Here is a 26,052-nt window from a genome sequence, read left to right as displayed (position 1 = left end):
ACCCAAGACAAGGAAAGGAAATGACACGATATGGGTTATAGTCGATAGACTGACTAAGTCAGCACATTTCTTACCCATCAAGGAGACTTATAGCTCCGATATGTTAGCCCAACTGTACGTTGATAAGATTGTAGCCTTGCATGGCATACCTGTATCTATTATCTCTGACAGAGATACTAGATACACGTCGCATTTTTGGAAAAGTTTCCAGCAATCTTTGGGCACACGTTTAAATTTTAGTACGGCTTATCATCCTCAGACTGACGGTCAGAGTGAGCATACTATTCAAACATTGGAAGACATGCTACGTGCATGTGCAATCGATTTGGGTGATAGTTGGGATAAGAACCTACCATTAATCGAATTCTCTTAAACAATAGCTACCATACCAGCATTAAGGCTGCACCCTTCGAGGCATTGTACGGTAGAAAGTGTAGGTCACCCATCTGTTGGGTGGAAGTTGGAGATGTCCAATTATCGGGACCAGAGATAGTCTTTGAAACGACGGACAAGATTGTCCAGATTCGTGACCGTCTCAAGGTGGCCCGAGATAGGCAAAAGAGCTACGCAGACCCTAAGTGTAAGGCCTTTCACTTCGAAGTAGGTGATAAAGTGTTGCTCAAAGTATCACCCTGGAAAGGAGTGATGCGATTTGGTAAGAAAGGCAAGCTAAGCCCGAGATACATAGGACCTTTCGAGGTTATCGAACGTGTCGGGTCAGTTGCCTATAAGTTAAACTTACCTGAAGAGCTCAGTGGAATTCACAATGTGTTCCACATTTGCAACCTGAAGAAGTGCGTCGCTGATGAATCACTGGTAATGCCACATACGGATGTACATATAGATGAGAGCTTAAAATTTGTGGAGAAACCTTTGTCGATTGAAGATCGACAGGTCAAGAAGCTTCGAAGGAAGCATGTGCCTATTGTAAAGGTTAAGTGGGATGCCCGTAGAGGACCCGAATACACGTGGGAGGTTGAATCCATGATGAAAGAAAAGTACCCTTATTTGTTTCAGTAAATCTCGGGTCGAGATTTATTTTAAGGGGGTGAGGATGTAACACCTCGAAAATTCACGTCCTATAATGTGTTGACACGTGCCTTATGTTGAACGTGTGAATGAATGATATAGAAGGACTAAAAGTGACAATCATGGAAAGTATGTGAATATACGTATCCTAAATGTCGACAGTGAATAAAAATTACTTCATAATAACCCTGCATGGTGTTTATAACATCAAACGAATAAATCATGGATCATACGAAGCTAAAAGTGAGAAATTACAAACTACAGGGGTTAAATGTGTCAACATGTTTAAATTATACCTCTGAGTGACCTTTTGACAAACCCGAAGCTTTGTAAATATTAGTTATGCTCACTAGAATGCACTATAAAAATTTCATAAAGTTTCGTTAACATAAGAGAAAGTTATGATCCAATTCGTGTGCGAGGGGTTAAAGTGTTAACACTGAAAGTTAAGACTTTTCGGGTTGACCGGAAGTGTCCGGGGACTTGGCAAAGTGGGTATAAGTCCTAAAGCCCTTGTAGGTAAATAATACGGGTTCAAATTGCAAGAACAGAGCTTAGTTACCCTTTCGAAGAGCCAAGGGTCAAATATGTGGCAAATTGAAAGTAAAAAATTCTGATATCAAGGCCCATGCGGCCCGCGTAGATATTGAGAAAAACGCAGGCGGGCCGCGTCAGGCATACAGTAACAGAAAAAGAAGACAGCAGCCTGCATTCGCGTTTAACCGACCCTTAAGCAGATATTTCTCATCTTGGACGACCCCTAGGCACCCCCTAAGCTCCAGAGACCTGTGTTAATCAGTTGTGGAGAGTTGTAGACCCAAGTGTCAACCATCTATGGTGAGGAATTCACTATAAAAGGGCCTTGAACTTTCAACAAGTCTTCACACCTTCATTCAAGCTATCTGATCATTCCTGGAACTCAATTCTGCTTTCAAGAGTTCTCTAATCAAGCTTAGGACCTTTGTAAGTTGCCTAACCTTCTCTAATTACTATTAGCTTAGTTAATTAACTAAAAGTCAAACCGTCGTAATTACGGTTTGACTTCGAGATGTATAAGTAATGGCTCAGTCAATTCTCGAATCAAAAGTAGATATAAGATGGTATTTATGTGGGTAATAAAACCTCAAAAGGGTTTCCCCTGATCATCACTCTAACCAGGTCAAAAGTCGGGTCAAACCTTTACTTAAAAAGTCAACAGGAAGTCTAAAATGCCATTTATGCATAATTAACATTGTAGATCATATACAACCTGTTGGATCATTGTTATAACTTAGTAATAAGTGTAAGAACATGTCTAAACATGTTCAAACCCGACAATTTCCTGTTTAGACCCGGTTCGGAACCGAAAGTCACATAGTTTGACTTTCACTTTGACTTTCAGTTCTGACCCGTTTAGGCATATTTTAGAAATGCCTCAAAGCTTTAATTGGACTAGGTTACATGTTAGAACAACCCTCTGTAATTATACACCTTGGTTCATTAGTTATCCAATTAATATGCATGTTTCCGTTAATTGCTCATATGTTGACCGTTATGCCCTTATTACCTTAAAACGTGATTTGTGAAAATGTAAAAGTGTAGAAACCTTAGTTACTGATATATAGACTTGTATGCAAAGTTTGACATCAGTTTGACTTGTAGATTAAGAGTTATGCTCATTATCGCAAAATGAATGCTTTATGCTAATAAAATGGCGTAATTAGCGTATAGCCTAGTTAAACATACTTTTTGGTATCAAATCTTTTACCCACTGATGTAATATATTATTTTGGGATTTTTAAAGATTTTAAATTAATTTTAGGCTGAGCATAACTCATAGTCGTAGGCTTAATTCGGTGAATGTCGGTTTTGCCCTTACGGGCCATAAAATGAGATTTACATATCTAAACGACTCCAAACCTTTTGCTACTGATCACATATGGTAAATAAATTATTTTAAGCCTTCTGGAAATATAAAAATATCAGATTTAAGTATCAAACCTGGAAATGGCTTTTAATCGCCTTAATTAGCGTTTTTAACGCATAGTATGTTTTAAAATCATATTGGACATACCCGGGTTGATACCTACTGATATAAGAGGCAAATTATAATATTTTAACAGTAAGCAAAGGTGGATAAACTCAGACTTCAGTTTTGAGCTTTTCGGCTTATGCGAAATTACCAAAATACCCCTACGGGGCATAGTTTGGTTAAAAATGATAAATTTCACACATATGCTTTATCTTACTGTTACAACTCATTAATTGGAGTATATTTACTGATTACATCAGACCTGTAACTCAGTTAAACACTTAAACCTTTTTACAACCTTTAAAATGACCAAACTACCCCTACGGGGCCTAGTTTGTGTTTAAACACGTTTCGGGCATAATGAAAGACACCTTACTGATGTCACAACATATTTAAGACATAATTAACTTAGGAAACCTGTATATAGCTCTCATGACTACCCGTCACGTTTTTTTTACGCGTACGGTTCGGTTTATGTAACAAGTTTACATAAATTAACCGAAACGGGTCAAACCTATCCGGTCTTCGCTTAATCGTGCGTACGAACCGTATCTTGAAACTAGCCGGTCTAAGCTTAAGCTTAATAAAAGACCCGTTAGAATTCTAATAGGTTATTATAAACCTTCGTTCCAGATAAGGAGGACCAGTAAAAGCTACATGCATTTTGCTTATTGTGATTAATACTTACTCAGGTAAATACTTTTAACTTATCTTCCCTATACGGGCTTGGGTTACGGTATATAGCATACCGCTTGATAGAGCATCAAATCTCCACAGTTAAGTGGGTAGTTGAATGATTTGATCGGCTCGTTTAAACAGTCTTGATTACTTAAAGTCTTTGGGGGGGGGGTTAATGACCATGTCCCGGATATCCTTGGCATCATCTTACGAGATGGCCACGACCTGAGCACGGGGTGTAGGCGTACACCTGTCAGTGTATAACTCTATGATGTGGTGTGTCTATTAATCTTTAACCCGGACAAGATCCGGGCTACTGAACGCACAAGTAACATGTAATTCGTTCACAAGATTATAATATTAAATAATTCTCCCAAGTTAAAATAAAAATGTTTATGCCACGTGCATCCAAACCAATTTTCAATCATTTTCTAAAATGAGTCGGTTGATTGTATTTACCAGTGTAAACTGACGTATTTTCCCAAAAAGACTGAATGCAGGTACTAAACGAAATTGGCTGGATTGTCTCCTTAGCATCAATAAAAAGTTTCGCAAGCTTAGGATGCCTGAAGTCTGTTGAACTATTGTCTCATATTTTATTTTGGTCCGTCTATGGATAAACAATCGAACGTTGTGATACTTGATATTACAATAATTAAATTCGGTTGTATTACATCTTTTAAATTGCTTCCGCTGTGCATATTAAATATTGTGTTGTTTGACTATTACGTTGCCAACCACGTCACGATACTCCCCCACCGGGCCCACCGGTGACACGTGGAAATCGGGGTGTGACACATGTGCGGTTCAGAACAAAAGACAATGTCCATAAACCATGTTTAATGGTTAAAAGAGAGCTAATACGGTTATTTAATCATGAAATGGTTAAAAGATAAAGAGTTTTTAATGATTACCTTATAAGGTAAACCAATGCAAATAATAAAGGTAAAACGGTGTTTTGGTCACTTGTTGACAATAACCGTTAGTTTGTGAAAGACACTTTATAGCGTAAGCTATAATGGGTCAAAAGAATTAATAAATGATTTATAAGAAAACGACTATATGGTGTAAACCGGAACGAGTCATATAGTTAAGATGGTAAATAATATCATCTCGTAAAGATTCACGGTCATTTAGACCAAACGGGTCAAAAGGTGAAATTATCACCCTTTGACAATATTGACTAATGGTTTGTCGAGTTGTATGATTTTAGGAATAAATAGCACACGGATGTTTACATTGCTATTACTTAGCGGCCACTAAGGCAAGGTATTAAAACGGGTTAATGCATTGATCCGAGTCAGGTATGTAAAATGGTTCAACTCATCACTTAGAACTTGAGTGTAACACCTCGAAATTTTGAGTCCAATAATGTATTGACACGTGTCTTGAGTTTACACGTGGCATTTTATATTTAATAAAGGACTAATATTGACAAACCTTGAAAGTATGTAAATTCGAGGGTTATAAATGTCAAACAAGGGTAAGTATACTGTATAGTAACCATAAACGATGCTCGTACCTTCAAACGAATAAATCATGGATCGTACGGAAGCGAAACGCGGAAGAAAGTGAGAGATTACAAGCTGCGGGGGTTAACTGTGCCAATATGTTTAATTATACCTCTGAGTGACCCTTTGACGTACCCCAAGCCTTGTAACATTAAAATACGCTCACTAGAATATAATGTATAAATTCCGCAAAGTTCCGTTTTAAAACGAGAAAGTTATGATCAAATTCGTATGAGAAGGGTTAAAAGCGTCAACAATATAAATTAAGACTTTTCGGATAATAAGTAAACTATCCGGGGGCTTAACAATGCGGGTAAATAACGCAAGGTCCTTAATTGTAATTAACCGAGGGCCAAATCGCAAAGTTACCCCTTCAAACCCGAAAGGTCAGGTTATTAATTACCAAGATTTTGGTAATCATTGTAAAAAGATTTAAAAAGATTGTTTCTTAACCCCTTACGGACCGTAAAGGTCATGCCTTACGGACCGTAAGGGAGCGTATGATTGATTTAGATCCGCCACAGGCTTACGGACCGCAAGGCCTAAGCCATACGGTCCGTAAGCGACGCCCAGCGACAGAAATATGGCTGTTGGCTCTTTTAAGCGGCAAGACAATTATGGATGGGTTTTCCAGAGGCATGGGCGCCCCCTACTCGACCCATAGCACCTTGGGACACCTGCCCATCATCCATGAGCACTTATAGGCCAATGTGGGATGATCTTGAAGCCTTGCTTGCACTATAAATAGACCTCATTGTCCACAACTTAGAACACACCTCAAACACACTTCTCTGATCATTTCTAAAGCTCCAAAGTGTTCTTCTCTAGTTCTAAGTCTTACATCAAGCCTCTGTAAGTATGCCATACCTTCTATAGCTTTGTTTTTGCTTAGTTTAGCCTAAAAGTCAAACCGTCGTAACTACGGTTTGACTTCAAGATAAATCCTCAATGGCTCAGTCTTATGTCGAATCAAAGGTAGTTATGTGTTGGTGTTTATGTGGGTAATAAACCTCTAAAAGGGTTCCCTCTGATCACCACTCTAACTAGTTCAAATGTCTAGTCAAACGAATGCTTAAAAAGTCAACAAAAAGCTATTTTTGCGATTCTTGCATAATCTGTAATATAAATGATATGCAACCTGTTTAGACACTCATAAAACATGATATTAAGTATATAAACTTGTCTACGCTCGTTTGATTCGGCCATTTGCTATATTGACCCGGTTCGGAACCGAATGTCGCAAAAGTTGACTTTTGCTTTGACCTCAGTTCTGACCTGTTTTAGTGCAATGTAGATATGCCTTAGGACTCTCTTAGGACCAGGTTACATGATGGTATAAACCTCTGTGACCGGTTTGTTGTTGTCCGAGTCTTTTACGCATTTCCGTTAATTACTTAAAAGTTGACCGTAGCGCCCTTTTTAAAATAAAACGAGTATTTCGGACACGTGAAAGGACCATAACCTTGCTTACTAAATTCTAAGCATGTCCCTAAAGTTTCACGCCAATCCGAGGTCTAGAATGGGAGTTATGCTAAATAGCGCATTTATAAGAAACTTTTGTAATAAACGGCGCAATTAGCATAACGCCTACCTAAACCGAGATTTCGTCACCAAAACTTTTACCCACTGTAGTTAAATAATATTTTGGGATTTTTAAAGATTTTTAATCAATTTTAACCTGCTCATAACCTGCGGTTATGGCTAAGGTTCGGTAAATACCGAATATGCCCTTTTCGGCCAAAACTTGAGTTCTACAAGGTCTTTTGACCCGATTCCAGTTGCTACTGATTTTAAATAATAAATAAGACATTTTAGACTTATTAAACTGATCGGGAACCTCAGGTTTCCTGTAGAACTCAGAAAGCCCTTTTAAAAGTCTTTAAAATGACCGGAAAACCCCTACAGGGCGTATAATGAACTAAAACTCGTTACGGGCATTATGGAAGGTATCCTACTGATACCAAAACCTCTTTAAAGTATATTGAATTAGGAAAATAGTGTAGGACTCCTACGGTTACCCGTTGCGCCTATCGCGCGCACGGTTCGGCTTATGTAACTAGTTTACATAAGTTAGCCGATACGGGTCGAACCATATCATTTTGACCCCAAAATCCAGAGTGTGAATATTGAACCCATATAAGACAAGTCTCCGAACTTGTTGGGTCAGAATCACATTCCATTCCCGGTTCTCGCCTTTCACGCGATTAAACCGTATCTATCCCTCGAAAACTGACCGGTCTAGGCTACGGCTAATATAAAGACCCGTTAGGATTCTAATAGGTTATTTTAACCTTCGTTCCAGAATAGGAGCCCCAGTAAAAGATATTTGTGATTTAATCAAATAAGGACAATACTTGCAAAGGTAAATACTTTTAACCTATTTTCCCTTATACGGGCTTGGGTTACGGTATATAAAATACCGCTTGATTGAGCATCAAATAATTCCATCGCTTAGGTGGTTAATTGAATAGTTTGATCGGCTCATTTAAACAGTCTTGTTACTTAAAAGCCTTTGGGGGGTTATTGACCATGTCCCGGATATCCTTGGCATCATTTTACGAAATGGCCACGACCTTGACACCCGGGTGTAGGCGTACACCCGGTTGATGTCTATACTATTAAAAGACGTAGCCGATGGTTTTCCCACCTCGGTTTTACGCAATGTGGTGTGTCTATTGATCTTTAACCCGGCACGATCCGGGCTACGGAACGCATAGAAGGAACATGTAATTCGTTCACAAGATTATAATTTTAAATAATTCTCCCAAGTTAAACAAACATGTTTATGCCACGTGCATCCAAACCAATTTTCAACCATTTTACAAAATGAGTCAGTTGATTGTATTTACCAGTGTAAACTGACGTATTTTTCCAAAAAGATTAAGTGCAGGTACTACACGTAATTGGCTGGTAATAGCTCCCTAGCATCTAAAGAAGTCTCGCAAGCTTGATGTCTTATCTGTTGAACAATAATGTTATTTATTTTGATCCCTCCTGTGGATACTCTTCAACTACTTGTGATACATTTGATATTACAGTAAATGGTTGAATTATATTTATCTTTATGCTTCCGCTGTGCATTTACATATTGTGGTTTGACTATATTGTTGCCAACTACGTCACGGTAATCCCCCACCGGGCCCACCGGTGATACACGTGGAAATCGGGGTGTGACAGGTTGGTATCAGAGCCAACATTGAGTGAATTAAACACTACCCTAATGTGTTTAATCTCAGTGACGCAATTGCACATACTTGAGTCTAGACGAGAACATAGGACAAATTCGAATTGTTATTCCAAATTTGTCTTCTTCCTTTTATCATGGTATTTAAAGTTTTAAAAAGCAGGAAATATGCCGCCAGTGATATTCCGAGGAAGAGGAAGGGGAAGAAGAGGCAGAGGAGAGATCGTTACTCATCACGATCACGAAGCCGGACCTTCAAATACAAGAGCTCCTTCGACCACAAGGAGTGAAGAACCACAAAGGCGAAGAGACCTTTATGAACCTGCGAGGCATTCCACCTCGCATACCTCAACGCCATCATACCGGCACTCATTCGGGCCAAACTCCGAAAATGATGCCAACAACCCGCAACCCTCCTTCATACCTCTACAGCGTTCGGTGTCACACCGAAATTTTGACGACCCTACTCCATACTTCAGAGGTCAGTTTAATCCAGCTGACTACATCCAGGATCCTTTAGGCTTTGTTCCGTTAGGGCCACAAGATCACTTCTCCGAAGATCATATGGACGAGGATACTGATCCGACAGAACCTGCTCGTGGTACGCCCACGCACCCAATAGAAATCTCTGATGGGTCATCCTTCCATGGTGCACCCTATCAGGGACCAGATAGCTTTATGGCGTTGTTTAATCAACACGACTGGTACCACACGCCATAGACATCACAACAGCCGCAACATCCGTGAGATCCTTCTGAGGATCCACATTTCGTGGCAGTTACGCCACCACCTCCGCCACCGGTACATCCAATAATGCCTGATCCGCCAAGGCGTAGGAGGACAAATGCCCGTATGTCCACACGAGGAGGAGGGGATTTCCACTTCAGCACCCCTCGACACTCTAGTAGTAGCCACTACCCGCCACTACAAGAAGAAGGACCTTCAAGTCCTGTATAGGAGGCGAACTCCGCACCAGCTGCACCAACTTCGCCACCATTTGGGTATGACCACCCAATACCTGCTTACACGGGTCCAACGGCTTACAACCCGTTCGAACCGTCATCTCAAGCACATTACAACTACAACTATGAGCGCGACCCATATGTGGTGTCGGCCAGGTATAATGCACGCTATCCTGACGGAGCTCATGGGAACATGGGAGTACCGGACTACTCAGCTCATGGGTATCCAGCACCTCCCAGGCCTCCAGTTCCGCAACAGGCGCCACAACCACGTTTCTCTCCTCCCGAACAAGAAGAAATACTCCACCGTTTGAGCCGTGTGGAGAGAGAATTCGAGGAAGAACGCAAGAGCCACCGAGGATTTCTCAAGGGCTTAGCGAACCTACTGAAGGGCAAGAAGAAGAAACGTGACCATTAGTCTTTATATATGTTCTAATGTAATGTTCATTTTAAATAAGTCCCTGCGTGGACGTTTATCGTATTTCAGTCCCTATGTGGACTTATCTTTAGTCCCTGCGTGGACACTTATCTTGTATTAGTCCCTGCGTGGACTTATCTCTTATTTTAACCTCTATGTAGGTATGTACTATTCAAGAGTCCCGTTTAGGGCGGTGTGTAATCGTATTAAAATTATGGAATGTTATATTATGAATTTCATTTTGTTACTACTATATATGAAATAAATCAAAATCATTCCTTTTAATTTGATCTGCCTAAGTAAAGAATCTTAAGAGTGAAACCTAGCCAGGTGTCTTTTAAGATTCGGCCAAGATGGTAAGACCTGATTAAAAGATTCAAATCCCCTGTTAACCTCTGTAAGCACGTTAACAATCATGGCAGATGTGATTCGTTAAAATTACGCACGCCATTCTTATACAAGAATCCTTAAAGGATTCCAAAGCCCAAATTAATGATATAATAAATCATGGGTTAAATCATCAATAAAGATGATCACTTGTTAAAACATCCATAAGCGATGTAGTGCCTACGGGCCATACATATTGTCATAATAAGGCAAAGGACAGTGGTGGTTTAGGACTCCCTGTCAGAAGGAGTAAAAGGACTACGGTTCAAACCTTCATACCTTGATTCTCTGTAATCTCGGCTAATATTATAACGTCCTCGTGACTAGGCTTTTATGCCACAAGCAATATTAATTGTGATTAGGATAAGTATGTTTAAATCCTAAATATAAAGTGAGTAGCAAATTAACCAAATATGGTCTTCGTTACCATGGTTAATGAATTGCCATAAAAGACAATTCAATAATAAACTCCTAAATAAAATTTTCATTATCTTCTGCAGCAGATACAAGCTACTATGGCAAACCCAAATGGAGGAAGTAGTCATACAAATGAAGATGATTATGATAATGCCCAAATACATCTAACGGGCGCTCAACTCAAGGCTCTTGTCGACAATGCTGTGCAAGCAGCTCTGGATCGACAATATACAGAATCCCGAAGCAGAACAGTTTCCAAACCACCATCAAAGCCAAAGACACACTCAAAAACCCACAGCAAACCACTATCCAAACCTAAGAAGGACGACGATAACCACTCGTCCAAGCCCAAGAAAGACGACGACAATCACTCATCGAATGAAAATAGTGTTCGTCGCGAACGGGAGTATACTGATGCTTCCCGTGCCAGGGGCTGCACATACAAGTACTTCGTATCTTGTAAACCCCGAGACTTTACTGGGGAGAAGGGTGCTGTCGAATGTATGACATGGTTGGATGAAATGGACACAGAGTGGACATCAGTAGCTGCGCTGAAAGGGATGTAGTGAAGTTTGTGTCACAGTCATTTAAGGGCGAGGCCCTAGCTTGGTGGAGGGCACTGGTTCAGGCCTCAGGAAAAGCTGTGCTTTACAGCATGACATGGGAGGAATTCGTTTCTCTCATTAAGGAAAATTACTGCCCTCAGCATGAGGTAGAGAAGATAGAGTCCGATTTTGTGTCATTGGTGATGACAAATCTGGACTGCCAGGCCTATTTGACGAGCTTCAACACGATGTCTCGCTTGGTTCCTTATCTAGTCACCCCGGAACCAAGGAGGATTGCTCGTTTTATCGGGGGGTTAGAACCCGCGATAAAGGCTAGTGTGAAGGCCTCTCGGCCAACGACCCTCAGGTCTGTGACTGACCTCTCTTTGTCCCTCACTATGGACGCGGTCCGACTGAGATCGCAGAGGAACAAAGAGGCCGAAAAGAGGAAGCGTGAGGATGATACCTCGCGAAGTTCGGGAAAGAAGCACCGTGGGAACGGTGATGGCAAGAGAGGAACGGAGGCGAGAAAAGAAGGGCAACAAATCGGAGAGAAGCCCAAGTGCAAGAACTGCCAAAAATTTCACTTTGGAAAGTGCAAGTTCGGGCCGAACTCGCAGTCCCAGTCAAAGACGCATACTTGTGGACTGTGCAAGTCCAAAGATCACAAGACTGTGGACTGTAAGAAAATTAAAGACGCAACCTGCTACAACTGTAGTGAGAAGGGGCACATCAGGAGCAACTGCCCCAAGCTCGCCAAGAAGACTGAAGAAACCAAAAAGAATAACGCTAGAGTCTTCAAAATGGATGTGAAGGAAGCCCTGCAAGACGACAACGTAATAACAGGTACTTTTCTCGTGAATAATATATTTGCAAGAGTACTTTTCGATTCAGGCGCTGACAAATCCTTTGTAGACCAAAAATTTTGCAAACTGTTGAACATGCCTATCAAAACCCTAAATGTGAAATACGAAGTAGAGTTAGCAGACGGCACTGTAGAAACCGTCTCCACTATATTAGAGGGATGTATGATATCCATTAAGAACCATTCTTTTCCTCTATCTCTGCTTCCCTTTAATCTGGCTGGTTTTGACATCGTTCTGGGCATGGACTGGTTAGCGCACAACCAGGCCCAGATAGTCTGCAATAGAAAACAAATTGTGCTAAAGACCCCGACTGGTGAATCACTCACCATTCGAGGGGATACGCAGTATGGGTTGCCCGAGAACGTAACCATGCTCAAAGCTTCAAGATGCTTAAAAAGAGGCTGTGTCATCTACATGGCACAAGTGATTATTGAAGAACCCAAATCAAGGATAGAAGACATTCCTGTCATTTCGGAGTATCCAGAAGTTTTCCCTGAAGACCTACCTGGGTTGCCACCAGATAGGCAAGTGGAATTCAGGATAGATATCATCCCTGGAGCAGCTCCCATTGCTAGAGCACCCTACAGGCTAGCACCGACTGAAATGAAGGAATTGAGAACCCAGCTGGATGAACTGTTAGCAAAAGGATTCATCAAGCCTAGTTCGTCTCCTTGGGGAGCACCTGTCCTGTTTGTAAAGAAAAAGGACGGATCGATGCGTCTGTGCATCGATTATCGTGAACTCAATAAAGTCACGATAAAGAATAGGTACCCATTGCCAAGGATCGACGATTTGTTTGATCAATTGCAAGGGGCTAGCTATTTCTCAAAGATCGACTTGAGATCGGGCTACCATCAGCTGAAGGTCAGAGACGAAAACGTGCACAAAATAGCATTTAGGACTCGCTACGGTCACTACGAGTTCCTAGTGATGCCTTTTGGGCTCACAAATGCACCGGCTGCGTTCATGGATCTCATGAATCGCGTCTGCAAGCCGTACTTGGACAAATTTGTCATCGTGTTCATCGACGACATTCTTATCTATTCAAGGAATAAAGCCGACCATGAGAAACACGTACGATGTATTCTCGAATTACTGCAACGCGAGAAACTCTATGCCAAATTCTCTAAATGTGAATTCTGGCTACGAGAAGTCCAATTTCTTGGACATATCGTAAGTGAGCGTGGTATCCAGGTGGATCCCGCTAAGGTAGAGGCGGTCATGAATTGGCAAGAGCCAAAGACGCCCACAGAGATCCGTAGTTTCCTGGGATTGGCAGGATACTACCGAAGATTCATTGAGAATTTCTCAAGGATTGCTGCGCCCTTAACTTCTCTAACCAAGAAGAAGGAAAAGGTTATTTGGGGCCCTAAGCAGCAAGAATCCTTTGATATTTTGAAACAAAGGCTGAGCAACGCTCCTGTGTTGACGCTACCGGAAGGTACCGAAGAGTTCGTAGTTTACTGCGACGCGTCACACACAGGCATGGGGTGTGTGCTCATGCAGAAAGGCAAAGTGATTGCCTATGCTTCACGACAGTTAAAGGTGCACGAAAAGAATTACACCACCCATGACTTGGAGCTGGGTGCCGTTGTATTCGCACTAAAACTGTGGAGGCATTATTTATATGGAATCAAGTTTATGATCTATTCAGATCACAAAAGCCTTCAGCATTTATTCAATCAGAAGGAGCTAAACATGAGGCAACGCCGTTGGATGGAAACCTTGAATGATTATGACTGTGAGATCAAATACCATCCCGGCAAGGTGAATGTAGTCGCTGATGCCCTGAGCCGGAAAGAAAAGATGAAACCCATCCGAATCAATGCTAGGAGAATGGAAGTAAAGAATAACTTGATTGAAAAGATATTAGCTGCACAGCGAGAGGCTGTGTTGGAAGCTAATTATCATAAGGAAAAGTTAGGAGTAACTGAGGAGCAGTTAACTCTTCACAAGGATGGACTTTTGAGATTGAATGGGCGGATATGGGTTCCTATTTATGGAGGAGTACGAGATGTTATCCTCCAGGAAGCCCATAGCTCCAAATATTCTGTCCATCCTGGAGCAGATAAAATGTATCAGGATTTAAAGGCAAACTATTGGTGGATAGGCTTGAAAAAGTCTGTAGCCGCTTATATAGCCAAATGCTTGACTTGTGCGCAAGTCAAAGCTGAGCATCAAAAGCCATCTGGCTTGCTACAACAGCCTGAACTTCCTGAATGGAAATGGGAGTGTGTAACTATGGATTTTATCACCAAGTTACCAAAAACGAGCAAAGGAAACGACACAATATGGGTTATAGTCGATCGACTGACTAAGTCAGCTCATTTCTTACCCATCAAGGAGACTTATAGCTCCGATACATTGGCCCAGTTATATGTTGATAAGATTGTCGCCTTACATGGCATACCTGTGTCTATTATCTCTGATGTAACACCTCGAATTTTTGTGTCCAATAATGTGTTAACACGTGTCATTTGTTTATACGTGGCATTGATATTAAATAAAGGACTAATTTTGACAAACCTTGAAAGTATATAAATTCGAGGGTTATAAATGTCAACAAGGGTAAATATACTGTATAGTAACCCTAAACAATGCTTGAACCTTCAAACGAATAAATCATAGATCGTACAGAAGCGAAACGCGAAAGAAAGTGAGAGATTACAAGCTACAGGGGTTAACCGTGTCAACATGTTTAATTATACCTCTGAGTGACCCTTTAACGTTCCCAAAGCTTTGTAACAGTGTTATACACTCACTAAAATATAATATATAAATTTCGCGAAATTTCATTATGAAACAGGAAAGTTACGATCAAATTCGTATAAGAAGGGTTAAAAGCGTCAATAATGAAAGTTAAGGCTTTCTGAATAATTAATAAACAAAATAGGGACTTAACAACGCGGGTAAATAACACGAGGTCCTTAGTTGTAATTAACCGAGGGCCAAACCACAAAGTTACCCCTTCAAACCCGAAAGGTCAGGTAAATCATTACGAAAGATTTCGTTATTAATTACCAGGATTTCGTAATCATTACAAAAGATTTTAAAAACCTGAAAAACAGACCTCTCGCGACCCGCGTGAAGGTTAGGCTTAAGTTGAGGCGGGTCGCGAGCCTCCTCTTTTATGCGCCTGATATTTGAAACTCAGGCGACCCGCATTACAAGTGCATGGAACTCCCATGCGGGCCGCGTGGAACGCCCAGATGCAGAAAGTTGTAACTACATGCCTTTTGGAGCCTTTGAACGACCAACAACCAATAAATGAGGCATGGGCACCCTATGCTCGACCCATATCACTTAGGGACACCTGCCCATGATCCATGATCAAATGTAGACTGAGTTGTGATGATCTTGAGGTCTTTTGAACACTATAAATAGCCACACTTGGCTCATAAGTTCACCACACTTCAAACACACTCAACTGATCATTCCAAGAGCTCTCTAGCATTCCTCTGTGTTCTTAAGTCTTCTCTCAAGCTTCTGTAAGTGATCTAACCCTTTGTGGTTTCACATTTCCTTAGTAAATAGCTAAAAACCAAACCGTCGTAAATACGGTTTGACTTTAAAATAAATCAGTGATGGTTCAGTCTTATGACGAATCAAAAGTAGTTTTGAGTTGGTATTTAAGTGGGTAATAAACCTCTAAAAGGGTTCCCTCTGATCACCACTCTAACTATGTCAAATATCGAGTCAAACGCGCACTTATAAAGTCAACAGAAAGTCATTTTGCCATTTTCTACATAATCTGTAATGTATACGTTATGAAACCTGTTTTGATGATCATAAAACATGATAATAAGTATATAAACTTGTTTGCGCTCGTTTGAATCGACCGTTTGCTATATTGACCCGGTTCGGAGCCGAATGTCGCAAAAGTTTGACTTTTGCTTTGACTTCAGTTCTGACCCGTTTTAGTGAGGTATAGATATGCCTTAGGACCCTCTTAGGACTAGGTCACATGTTGGTATAAACCTCTGTGATCGGTTCATGAGTTATCCGAGTCTTTTACGTGTTTCCGTTAATCGCCTAAAAGTTGACCGTAACGCCATTTTGAAAATAAAACGAGTATTTCGGACACGTGAACGGACCATAACCTTGCTTATTAAATTATAAGCATGTCCTTAAAGTTTCACGTCAATCCGAGGTCTAGAATGAGAGTTATGCTAATTAGCGTAATTTAAATAAACTTTTGTAATAAACGGCGCAATTAGCATAACGCCCATCTAAACCAAGATTTCGTCACCAAAACTTTTACCCACTATTATAAATTAATATTTTGGGAATTTTAAAGATTTTTAATAATTTTTACCTTGCTCATAACCTGCGGTTATGGCTACGGTTCGGTAAATACCGAATATGCCCTTTTCGGCCAAAACTTGAGTTCTACAAGGTCTTTTGACCCGATTCCAGTTGCTACTGATTTTAAATAATAAATAAAGTATTTTAAGCTTTATAAGCTGTTCGGGAAACTCAGATTTCCTGTAGAACTCGAAAAGCCCTTTAAAAGTCTTTAAAATGACCGAAAAGCCCCTACGGGGCATAATATTAACTTAAACTCGTTACGGGCATCACGGAAGGTATCCTACTGATACCACAACCTCTTTAAGGCATATTGACTTAGGAAATAAGCGTAAGACTCTCATGGTTAACCGTTTCGCCTATTGCGCGCACGGTTCGGCTTATGAAACTAGTTTTCATAGTTTAGCCGATACGGGTCAAATTATATTATTTGAACCCCAAAATCCAGAGTGTGAACCATAAACCCATATAAAAAAAGTCTTTGAACTTGTTGGGTCAGAATCACACTCCATTCTCGGTTTTCGCCTTTTCGCGCGATTAAACCGTATTCACATATCGGAACCAACCGGTCTAGGCTACGGCCATTATAAAGACCCGTCAGGATTCTAAGAGGTTAATTAAAACCTTCGTTCCAGATTAGGAGCCCCGGTAAAAGCTATCGGCGATTTAATCGAACTAAGGATATATACTTGCAAAGGTAAATACTTTAACTTATTTCCCCTATATGGGCTTGGGTTACGGTATATTAATACCGCTTGATTGAGCATTATATTTTTCCATCGCTTAGCCAACATTGAGTGAATTAAACACTATCCTAATGTGTTTAATCTCAATGACACAAGTGCACATACTTGAGTCTAGACAAGAACTTAGGACAAATTCGAATTGTTATTCCAATTTTGTCTTTTTCTTTTATTATTGGTATTTAAAGTTTTATAAAGCAGGAAAATGCCACCTGTTATATTCCGAGGAAGAGGAAGGGGAAGAAGAGGCAGAGGAGATGTCGTGACACATCACGATAACGAAGCTGGACTATCAGGTACAAGACATCCTTCAATGACAAGGAGCGAAGAACCACAACGACGAAGAGATCTTTACGAACCCGCGAGGCATTCCACCTCGCACAGCTCGACGCCATCTTATCGGCACTCCTTTGGGCCAAACTCAGAAAATGATCCCAACAACCCACAACCTTCCTTCATACCTCTACAACGTTCGGTATCGCACCGAAATTACGACGACCCTACTCCATACTTCATAGGTCAGTTTAATCCGGCTGACTACATACAGGAACCTTCAGGTTTTGTTCCACTAGGGCCACAAGATCACTTCTCCGAGGATCACATGGACGAAGATACTGATCCAACAGAACCTGCTCGTGGTACGCCCAGGCATCCGATAGAAGTCTCTGATGGGTCATCCTTCCATGGCACACCCTATCAGGGACCATACAGTTTCCAAGCGTTGTTCGACCGACATGAGTGGTACTACACGCCACCTCAACAGACATCGCAACAACCGCGACATCCACAGGATCCCTCTGAGGATTCACGCTTTGAGGCAGTTACGCCACCACCTCCGCCACCGGCGCAACCAGTAATGCCTGATCCGCCAAGGCGTAGGAGGACAAATGCTCGTATGTCCACACGAGGAGGAGGGGGTATCCACTTCAGCACCCCTCGACACTCTAGTAGTAGCCACTATCCGCCACTACAAGAAGAAGGACCTTCAAGTCCTATACAGGAGGCGAACTCCGCACCAGCTGCACCAAATTCGCCACCATTTGGGTATGACCAACCCATACCTGCTTACACGGGTCCAACGGCTTACAACCCGTTCGAACCGTCACAAGCACAATATAACTACAATTATGAGCGCGACCCGTATGTGGTGTCGGCTAGATATAATGCGCGCTACCCCGACGGAGCTCATGGGAACATGGGACCACCGGACTACTCAGCTCATGGGTATCCAATACCTCCCAGACCCCCAGTTCCGCAACAAGCGCCACAACCACGTTTCTCTCCTCCTGAACAGGAAGAGATACTCCATCGACTAGATCGTGTGGAGAGAGAGTTCGAGGAAGAGAAGAAAAGCCACCGAGGATTTCTCAAGGGCTTGGCGAACCTACTAAAGGGCAAAAAGAAGAAACGTGACCATTAGCCCTTAATAGTTGTACTAATGTAATTTCTATTTTGAAATAAGTCCCTGCGTGGACACTTATAGTATTTCAGTCCCTACGTGGACTTATCTTTTAGTCCTTACATGGACACCTATCTGGTATTAGTCCCTGCGTGGACTTGTCACTCATTTTAAACCTCTATGGAGGTATGTACTATTTGAAAGACCCGTTTAGGGCAATATGTAATTGTATTTGAGATTTTGGAATGTATGTTATGAGTTTTGTTTTAATATGTATGAAATAAATCAAAACCATTCCTTTTAAATTGATCTGCCTAAATAAAGAATCTTATGAGTGAAACCTAGCCTGGTGTCTTTTAAGATCCGGTCAAGATGGTAGGACTTAATTAAAAGATTCAGATTCCTTGTTAACCGCTGCAAGCATGTTAACAACCATGGCAGATGTGATTCGTTAAAATCACGCGCGTCATTCTTATACAATAATCCTTTAAGGATTTCAAAGCCCAACTAAATGATTTATAAATCGTGGGATTAAATCACCTATGCAAGTGATCAATCGTATTAAAACATCCATTAGTGATGTAGTGCCTACGGGCCAATCTTATTAAAACATCCATTAAGTGATGTAGTGCCTACGGGCCAATCATATTAAAACATCCATTAGTGATGTAGTGCCTACGGGCCAACCCTATTAAAACATCCATTAGTGATGTAGTGCCTACGGGCCAATCATATTAAACCATCCATTAGTGATGTAGTGCCTACGGGCCAACCATATCAAAACATCCATTAGAGGTGTAAGTGCCTATGGGCCGTAATAATTGTCTTATAAAGACAAAAGGCAGTGGTGGTCTATGACTCCCTGTCAGAAAGAGATAAAAGGACTACGGTTCAAATCTCCATGCCTTTGATTCTCTGAAATCTCGGCTAATAGTATAAAACATCCTCGTGATTAGGCTTTATGCCGCCACTATTATTGATATAGCTGAAATAGGATGTATTCAAATCCTAAGATTTAATGAGTAATAAGTTTACCAAATATGGTCTCTGTTACCATGGTCGACAAATTGTCATAAAAGACAATTATATAATAATCTCCTAAATAAAATTTTGTTATCTTCTGTAGCAGATTAAGTTACAATGGCGGATCCCAATGGAGAGAACAGCCACACAAATGAAGATGACTACGACAATGCGCCAGTGCATCTAACAGGCGCACAGCTAAAGGCTCTGATTGACAATGCTGTTCAGGCAGCTCTTGATCGTCAATATACTGAGTCCCAAGGCAGAACCGTATCAAAACCACCCTCTAAACCAAAGACACACTCCAAACCACCCTCTCAACCCAAGAAAGATGACGACAAACACTCGTCCACTGAGAACAACGTTCATCGCGATAGAGAATATACTGATGCATCCAATGCTAAGGGTTGCACCTACAAATACTTTGTATCTTGTAAGCCCCGGGAATTTACAGGGGAGAAAGGTGCGGTGGATTGTATCACCTGGCTAGATGAAATGGACACTATTGTGGACATCAGCGGGTGTGCAGAGAGGGATGTGGTGAAGTATGTGTCCCAGTCATTTAAGGGCGAGGCCCTGGCATGGTGGAGGGCGTTGGTGCAGGCATCTGGTAAGTCTGCTTTACACAAAAAGACGTGGGAGGAATTTATTGCTCTCATTAAGGAAAACTACTGCCCTCAGCATGAGGTTGAGAAGATCGAGGCTGACTTTGTGTCACTGGTGATGACGAACCTGGACTGCCAGGCATATTTGACGAGTTTCAATACAATGTCTCGTCTGGTCCCATACCTTGTGACACCAGAACCCCGAAGAATCGCCCGTTTTATTGGGGGCTTGGAGCCCGCAATAAAGGCTAGCGTAAAGGCCTCTCGGCCGACGACCTTCAGGTCAGTTACTGACCTCTCCTTGTCTCTCACCTTAGACGCTGTCCGTCTGAGGACACTAAGGAGCAAGGAGGCTGAGAAGAGAAAACGTGAGGATGATACCTCACGAAGATCTGGAAAGAAGCACCGTGGAAACGGTGACGGCAAGAAAGGGGCTGAGACAAAGAAAGATGGGCAAGCTGGTGAAAGGCCCAACTGCAAAATCTGCAAGAAACCCCACTCTGGGAAATGCAGATTTGCATCGAACTCACAGTCGCAATCAAAGACTCCTTCCTGTGGACTATGCAAGTCCAAGGATCATAAGACTGTGGAGTGCAAAAAGATCAAGGATGCAACCTGCTATGGTTGTAATGAAAAGGGGCACATCAAGAGTAACTGCCCTAAGTATGCCAAGAAGGCGGAGGAGACCAAGAAGTCAAATGCGAGAGTTTTTCGCATGGATGCAAAGGAAGCGGTCCAGAACGACAACGTGCTTACAGGTACTTTTCTCGTAAATTGTAACACCTCGTAAAATCACGTCCAATGATGTATTTACACGTGTAATAAACCCTGATGAAGTCAAACAGCGAAGTTTAGGGACTAAATTTTCGAAAAAAATCGAAAACTTTGATTTTGAAAAGACTGGAAGTGTTAGCATACCTAAAATAAGTTTCTAAATAACCTCTCACGATGATGATGTTCACAAATGTGCCACTTGATGATAAAGTGTAGCCGTTTGCGTAATTAATTGAAAGTTTGCGCAATGAAGGGTTAAAAGCGTCAACATGTTAATTATTACCTCTGAGTGACCTTTTAACAAACCGGGAGCTTCAGGATATTTAATTATACTCTCGGGAATGCCAAGCAATGGCCAACTAAGGTTTTTATGCCTATAAGTAAAGTTACGCGCAACTTTGCAAGTTAGAGGGACTAAAAGCGTCAATATGTTTAATTATACCTCTGAATGGCCTTTTAGCGAACCCGAAGCATCGTGATGTTTAATAATACTATCAAGGATGCCTAATATGGATTAGATGAGGCTTCAATGCTAATAAATGATGAAATGCGCAAGTTTGCGCAAAAGAGGGGCCTAAAGCGTCAACTTTTGAATCTACGCCATTCGGTGACCATTTAAGCAAGCGGGAGCGTAGTAATATTTAAATATATGCTGGAGAATGATTATTATGGGCCATGGAAGGCTTAGATATCATTAATCAACATTTCGCGCTACTTTGCGCAATTAAGGGACTAAAGTTGACAAACAGTGAAAACTATGGAACGTAAGGGTCCAAAGTGTCAACAATGGATAAATAGACTCTATAATAACCCTACATAATGTTTATAACCCTAAACGGATGGATCATGGATCATACGAAGCGGAAAATGCACGAAAGTGAGGAATTACAAACTATAGGGGCTAAAAGTGTCAACATGTTGAATTTATACCTCTGAGTGAACTTTTGGCAGCCCCGAAGCTTTGTAATGCTAAAATATACTCACTAGAATATGTGGTAAAAATTTCATGAAGTTTCGTTATCGTATGAGAAAGTTATGGCCAAAATCGTACTTGAGGGGTTAAAAGCGTCAACGTCGAATTTCATGACTTTTCGGGTGAGCGCAAAGTTAACCGAGGACTTTACCATGTTGGTAAAAGTCCCAAGGTTCCTAAAAACCAAGTTTGGGGGTTTACGAGTCAAGATAAATGGCCAAATCATCATAACCAAAGTACAGGGACCAAAACTGCAACTTTGAATCAAAGTTTGGGAGCTGCAGGGCTGCACAGGTGCAGCAATTCGCGACCAGCTGCTGTTTTAGTCAGATTTTTGAGTGCATAACAGCTAGCATCACCTCTAAAACTCACCAATCAGCCCTCATGCATGTTGGGACACCTGTTGCACTCTTGTAACACCTAAAACCTCCATAAATCTGATCAAATTCATCATTCTTGAGGCACTTGTGTAGTAACCAAGAACACCCACAACTCTCAAAAATTTACAAGATAATTCCAGGAGCAATCTGATCGACAAGGCAACCTCCAAGTGCTTTCTAGGCTTCATTAGGACCTTTGTAAGCATTCATATCATCCTCTAATCCGTTCTAGCATAGATTATTAGTTAAGAGTCAAACCGTTGTTCATAAAGTTTGACTTTTCGATTAAACGAGTTTGGCTCTGTCATTTCTCAAATTGAAACCACTTATAAGTTGGTATTTATGTGGGAAACAAACCCTCAAAAGGGTATTCTCTGATTCCCACTCTAAGCATGCTATTTGTCGAGTCAAAGATGTTCTTAAAAAGTCAACAGAAATCGTTTTTGCGAAATATAGCATAAATGGTAATGTAGATGACATGCAATCAGTTTGATCATCAAAAATAACTTATAATGAATATAAGAATGTGTTTTATCATAATCAACTCGACAATCTTTAGTATAAACTCGGATCGAAACCGAAAGTCTTATAAAACGACTTTTTCGTAGACTATCGATTCGGATCCGTGCATGCATGTTTGAGATCTGTATTAGAGTGTATCTTTGACCATTTTTATTTTAGTTTAACTCTGGAATTTTTACATCTTGAGTCTATGCTTAACCGATTCATATGCATGTTTCCGATTATGCTTAAAAGTTGACTATTTTGCCCTTTTTGATATAAAACATGATTTTTGGAAAAGTGAAAGAGTAGAAATCTTTATTATTAATTTATAAACTTGCACCGAAAATTTGAGATCAGTTGGTGGTCCAGATTTCGAGTTATGGCCGATAGCGTAAAACTACATCTTTATGTTAAATAAACGGCGCATTTAGCGTATAACCTATTTCAGGCCACTTTTCGATATAAAACTTTTTACCCACTGATGTTATATAATATTCTGGGATTTTTGAAGATTTTTATTTAATTTTTGGCTGATCGGATCATACGTCGCTAAGTCGATTCGGTTAATGCCGGTTTTGACCGTTTAAGCCATAAAATGAGTTTTATACATTCTTTTGACCCCAAACCTTTTTCTACTGATTTTATTTGTTAAATAAAGTATTTCAAGTATTCTGGAAATATAAAAATCTCAGCTTTCTTTTAAAAACCCGGAAACGGCTCTAAATCGCATTTTTAGCGTTTTTACCGCATTGTATGCGTTATACCTATATTAAACATATAAAGATTGTACCTACTGATGTATTTAGCATATTTTCATATAATAACAGTAAGTATAAATGATTTGAACTCAGATTTCCAGTTTTGGCATTTTTAGCCCTTGTGAAATTACCAAAATACCCCTACGGTGCATAGTTTGATTTTAAATGATAAGTTTTGTATACGGGTCATACCCTACTGTTATAACATGTCAAATTAAGTATATTTACTGTATAAATCAGACCCGTAACTCAGATTTCCAAATTGACTCTTTTATAATCTTTTAAATAACCAAAATGCCCTTCTAAGGCATAAATTGAGTTTAAAATTATTCGGGGCATAATAGAACATAACTTACTGATATTATATCATATTTAGAGCATATTATCTCAGGGAACTTGCATATGACTCTTTTGCCTACCCGTAACGCTCTTTTTGCGTTCGGTTCGGTTTACGTAACTAGTTTGCGTAAATTGACCGAAACGAGTCAAACGTTATCATTTTTATCTCAAAATCCAGAATGTATTTAGTATACCCATATTATACAAGTATTCAAACTTGTCGGGTCTAAATCACATTCTATCCGGTCTTTCGCTTAATCATGCGTCTTAACCGTATATTTCTTTAAGACTAACCGGTCTAAGCTTAGGCTTAATTAAAGACCCGTTAGCAGTCTAATTGGTTATTTATACCATTATTCCAGAATAGAGCCTTCCGGTAAATTGTACCTACGCTTACTTAAGTGAATACGGCTGAGTTATTATTCTTGCTATTTAAGACAGGAGCTAGCTCAGGTAAATACTTTTAACTTATTTTCCCTTATACGGGTTTGGGATACGGTATTATAAAAATACCGCTTGGTCGGGTGTAGAAACCGTTTAATCGGAGATGATTAAATTGCATAATCCCGTTTTAATCTGTATTGATTGATAACAAATAACATTGGGGGTTAATGACCGTGTCCTGGATATCCTTGGCTCATTTTAAAAAGTGAATGGCCACGACGTAAGCACAAGGTGTAGGCAAAACACCTCCTGTTGCATATGTATAACGTATACTCACTCGTAAGGGTATCTTCTTGTGAGATTATATTTGTGGTGTGTCGATTAATCTTGTCCGGCTTGTATTGTATAATCACCGGCCCTAAATGTTGGACAACCATGTAAATCGGATACAAGATTTTTATTAATAAAATTGTCCCAAGTATAAAGATTAATTTTGCCTCTGTGCATTTTAATCAATATGTCAAGATATTTTGTGCCGTTTGCACTCGAATCACTTTTCAAACTCTTTTTCCAAAATGAGTCAGTTAATTGTATTTACCAGTGTAAACTGACGTATTTTCCAAAAGGTTAAGTGACAGGCACTATGCGTAATTGGCTGGGAGCTCGGGGCGTCACTAGGGAATCTTGCAAGTTCTAGATGCCTAAAGTCTATTGGACAGTTTTCTTTTATTGATCCGTCTGTGGATCCTTTACCTTCCGTTGTAATACTTTGACATTACTTATATTCGGAATGTAATATATTTATCTTTTGCTTCCGCTGTGCATTTATATATTGTGTTGTTTGTCTATGATGATGCCAACTACGTCACTATACTCCCCACCGGGCCCACCGGTGACACGTGGAGATCGGGGTGTGACAGGTTGGTATCAGAGCCAACATTGAGTGAATTAAACACTATCCTAATGTGTTTAATCTCAGTGACACAATTGCACATACTTGAGTCTAGACTTAACATAGGAATACTCCCGATTCTAATCTGGAATTTACTGCTTCCGATTATTTTTATATTGGATACGTCGCCAAGCGAAGAAGCCGTAATAGGATTTCTCCACACCGGAGCCCGAGATGCTGAGTCTCGTACCGCGGCTAAAATGGAACGAACATCCAAGGAGAAAGCATTCAGAAATAAGATGAAGAAGAAACTCCTTTTACTGAAAATCGTTTTCCTTATTAGTCCTTATAAGGACATAATTATCTTTTAATGCCTACGGGCCAAACTTATTAAACATCCAATAGTGATGTAGCGCCTACGGGCCATACTAATTATCATATAAGACAAAAGGCAGTGGTGGTCTATGACTCCCTGTCAAGAAAAGGTAATGAACTTTGATTCACACCTAAATGCCTCGATCCCAGACGATCATGGCTTATAAATTAAACTTGTCCACGTGACTAAGCCTTTTGTGCTATTACTAAATGCCTCGATCCCAGACGATCATGGCTTATAAATTAAACTTGTCCACGTGACTAAGCCTTTTGTGCTATTACTAAATGCCTCGATCCCAGACGATCATGGCTTATAAATTAAACTTGTCTACGCGACTAGGCCATTTGTGCTATTATTAACTTATAAATTAGGATTTATGATAAAATCCTGAATAAAATAAATATTCTTCCTTCCCTGCCAGTAGGCATTTTAAAAAAAAAAAAAAGAATCTTAAAGGTGAAATCTAGCCTACACGGCCAAGATGGTGAAACCTACCCAAGGGATTCAGATCCTTGTTAACGCCTAAGAACGTGTTAGCACTCCTGACAAATGTGATTCGATAAATCACAACAATCAAACTTATATTGGA

Source organism: Helianthus annuus, chromosome 17, assembly GCF_002127325.2.
Source record: "Helianthus annuus cultivar XRQ/B chromosome 17, HanXRQr2.0-SUNRISE, whole genome shotgun sequence".
Lineage (NCBI taxonomy): Eukaryota > Viridiplantae > Streptophyta > Magnoliopsida > Asterales > Asteraceae > Helianthus > Helianthus annuus.
This window is presented reverse-complemented; position numbering follows the sequence as displayed.